The sequence below is a fragment of the Canis lupus genome, chromosome 31 (assembly GCF_011100685.1).
Source record: "Canis lupus familiaris isolate Mischka breed German Shepherd chromosome 31, alternate assembly UU_Cfam_GSD_1.0, whole genome shotgun sequence".
NCBI lineage: Eukaryota > Metazoa > Chordata > Mammalia > Carnivora > Canidae > Canis > Canis lupus.
The window spans coordinates 15258682-15262789 of record NC_049252.1 but is presented as its reverse complement, the minus strand read 5'-3'; the positions used below and the strand labels follow the sequence as shown (position 1 = coordinate 15262789).

At 36.3% G+C, this 4108-nt stretch overlaps 1 pseudogene; it reads left to right on the top strand.

Annotated features, from left to right (window-relative positions):
• The first annotated feature begins 349 nt into the window (after positions 1–349).
• LOC487701 lies at positions 350–1145 on the top strand (annotated as a pseudogene).
• Positions 1146–4108: the final 2963 nt, after the last annotated feature.

Sequence of the window (4108 nt, the reverse complement as noted above, 5' to 3'; positions counted from 1 at the left end):
GGGCTGCAGGCAGAGCTAAACCACTGTGCCACCAGGGCTGACCTATGAAATGTATTTTTAAAAAATAAGTTATATACCATTTAACCAATCTAGGTAAAATACACTAAAAATTTCAGCTATTCTAAAATGTGGAAATAAGCTTGTAATGACAGTCTTGTGGCTGTTAATAGATTATATTTGCTTGAGGCAAATAAATATGTATTATATTTCATCTTCCTTTTTCTTCCTAATTTTGAGCCACAAAATTTCAAACTTTTGCACTAAACTGTTATCCATTCAAGTCCTACATTATTACCAGAAAATTCAAAATCCTTTTAAATGTTCTGATAGCTCTTTTCCAGCTGGAACCATGGAAGGTGCAGAAGAGAAGAAGGTTCTTGCTGTGCCAGAAACCCTTAAGAAAAAGCAAAGGTATTTCACAGAGTGGAAGATCAAGCGTCTGAGAAAAAAAGTTTGCCCAAAAGATGCTTCGAAAGGCAAGGAGGAAGCTTATTTATGAAAAAGCTAAGCATTACCACAAAGAATACAGGCAGATGTGAAGAACTGACGAGGATGGCGAGAAAAGCTGGCAACTTCTACATGCCTGCAGAACCCAAATTGGCATATGTCATCAGGATCAGAGGTATCAATGATGTGAGCCCAAAGGTTCGAAAGGTGTTACAGTTTCTTCGCCTTCACCAGATCTTTAAAGGCACCTTTGTTAAGCTCAACAAGGCTTCAGTTAACATACTAAGGATTGTGGAACCACATATAGCATGGGGTTACCCAAACCTGAAGTCAATGAATGAACTGATCTACAAGCGTGGTTATGTCAAGATCAACAAGAAGCGAATTGCCCTGACAGATAACACATTGATTGCCCAATCTCTTGGTAAATATGGCATCATTTGCATGGAGAATCTGATTCATGAGGTCTATATCATTGGAAAACATTTCAAAGAAGTGAACAACTTTTTATGGCCCTTCAAATTATCTTCTCCATGTAGCGGAATGAAGAAAAAGACCACTCATTTTGTAGAAGGTGGAGATGCTGGCAACAGGGAAGACCAGATCAATAGGCTTATTAGAAGGATGAACTAAGGTATCTACTATGATTATTTTTGTAATCTGGTCAGGTAATAAATGACTACTTTCAAATGGAAAAATAATATTGTGATAATATTCTTTTTCTCCTTTTTTAAAAAAATTTAAATTCTATTAGCCAACATATAGTACATCATTAATTTCAGGTGTAGAGTTCAATAAGTCATCATTTTCATATAACACCCAGTGCTCATCACACCACCTGCCCTCCTTAATGCCCATCACCCTATAGCCTATCTCTGCATCCCCACCTCCCCTCCAGCAACTCTCAGTTTGTTTACTATAGTTAAGAGTCTCTCATGGTTTTCTCCCTTTCTTATCACTTCCCATTCAGTTTTCCCTCCCTTCCCCTATGATCGTCTGTGCTGTTTCTCATATTCCACATTGGAGTGGAACCATATAATTGTCCTTCTCTGGTTGACTTATTTCACTCAACAAAATACCCTCCAGTTCCATCCACACTGATGTTAAGTATTCATCCTTCCTGGTGGCTGAGTAATATTCCATTGTGTATATATATACACACCACATTTCTTTATCAATTCATCTGTCAGTGGACATCTTGGCTCTTGCCACAGTTTGGCTGTTGTGGACATTGTTGCTATAAACATTGTGGTGAAAGTGCCCCTTCAGATCAATACATTTGTATTTGGGGGTAAATACCTAGTAGTGCCATTGCTGGGTCATTTTTAACTTCTTGAGGAACCTCCACACTGTTTTCCAGAGTGGCTGTACCAGCTTGCATTTCCACCAACAATGTAAGAGGGTTCCCCTTTCTCCACATCCTTGCCAACATTTGTGGCATCCTGTCTTATTTATTTTAGCCATTCTGACTGGTGAGGTGGTATCTCATTGTAGTTTGGATTTGTATTTCCCTGATGCCAAGTGATGTTGAGCATTTTTCCATGTGTCTGTTGGCCATTTGTATGTCTTCTTTGGAGAAATATCTATTCATGTCTTCTGCTCATTTCTTGACTGTATTATTTGGTTTTTGGGTGTTGAGTTTGATACATTCTTTTTTAGATCTTGGATACTAGCCTTGTGATAATATTCTTAAAATTAGTTATATAATTTATAAAATAGCAACCAAACCATTGAAGTAACTTGTAAAGATAGCTAAGCCATATTTAAAAATGGAAGATTGTCCAATTAATATCTAGCCAGAATGGATGGGAAGGCTATTATCAAAAAATGGCAAGGACAACAACATAGCAGATAATTTGGTAGTGTGCCAAAGATAATGTATTGAATATTTTGAATTTTTCTGTTGTGAGAAAACATCCCTTTGACAGCTATCACTAACTGAGGTTGTTTCGAGGAGACTAGTGTAACCCAGGGACCCCTGAGAAAGAGCACTGATGCAAATCAGTCCCTTAAAATGATGGCTTTAATTAAGCTTCAGGTAAAACAGTCCCTCAACTGAACTGCAAGCAGGACTCGGTGAAATCAGAGTAAAAGCTCCTGAAATAAATACTTAAATTCACACAGGATACTGCCAAATATCTTTCTCCAAAAAAAATTTTGGAAATATAAAATGATGACGAGTCTCTTGGATTGATTGAAAATGTATGCTTTGAACACACCTTCACTTGGAGGAAAGAAAGGAAATAGCCACAGAGCTAGATGCACCTCCCTCTCTAGCGTAAGGTTAGGAATTAGGAGAAGTGGCTCTTCTGTCTGATTTCATCAGCCTTGATGCTTTGGGAGGCATATCTGTTACTTTCATCAGGAGAGCTAGGTACAGTTTATCAGTGGCTGGCACAAGATATATGTCATGATTTACAGGGTTCTGATGCTCTGGAGAATTCTTTGTCTCTCTCTGTATTGAGCTCATATTTGGAACTGGAAAGAAGCAAAATGATATAGCCATTCATTTTTCATTTCATTTTCCTACTTCAATTCAGATTGCAGCATCCCAATAAGTAGAGTCTGACAACTCTGACAAGCATTTTGGGCATTTTGTAATGTAGACAAAGGTGCAACATGTCTTTTAGGATAATGATGGCTTTGGGTGTTGCCTTCTTACTTTTATTTTGACCAAGACACTAACAACAGAAGACAACAGCTTAACACATTATCCCACTTTATAGTTTCATAGAGTTAAAAAAATTCATAACAAAACCTTATTTAGTCTTTTATCCATAATGACTTCAATTTTTGCAGCCAAGAATTTAGATACTTCACTTTAATCCTCTCGCCAAAAACATTATGAAAATTAAGTCCTGATCTATTATTTACCATTGACCTTAAAGTCTTAATTATCAAATTATTTAGTGTCATTCCTGAGAATGATGAGGTTTTACCATCCATTTCTCAATTCCCATTACTGTGGTTTTTTTTATGAAATAATAATTTAGGCTATTATCTCCTTGATTTGCATGTTCTTTTTACATATATAGATAATATCCTATCTATGTTTGGGATGTTAAAATATATCACTCAGCTATAACAGATAACTGCAAAAGAATGGCCATTGATTCCAATTTAAGCAGTTCTATTTGTCACGGTACTTAGCTTTAGATTCTGCTGGTGTGATATAATCCCTAAATACAGTTTCCTTTAACCAGTTTTTAAATATACCAAATTGTTGGTTAATTTTTGGAAGCCAGAGAATGTGAAAAAGAATGACCAAAACAACTTCTTTAATATTTTCCTAAATCCACAGCCCTCAGTAAATTACAATGGCACCTAGGAGTCTAACTGAAGAGAACCTATTGACTACTGAAGTCTTCAAGCTTTTGTATAGACATTCTAGGCATTGGATGCTCCTTAGTATTCTATTCCTTTATTTTATTGATCTGGTGGCATTTCAGTGAGTGAAGATACTATTTTCACTGATTTTCCATATAATATTAAAAATGTTTTTACAAAGACTACTTTTCTTCCTCTATGACCCTCCCTCCACCATGGTAGATCAACTCCCTCTTAATCCTCACAGATAAAATTCTCCTTAAAATGTATACATGTGAAAAAAAATGTATACATGTGTGTATATGCGTGTGTGTGTGCTTATATACTATTCTCC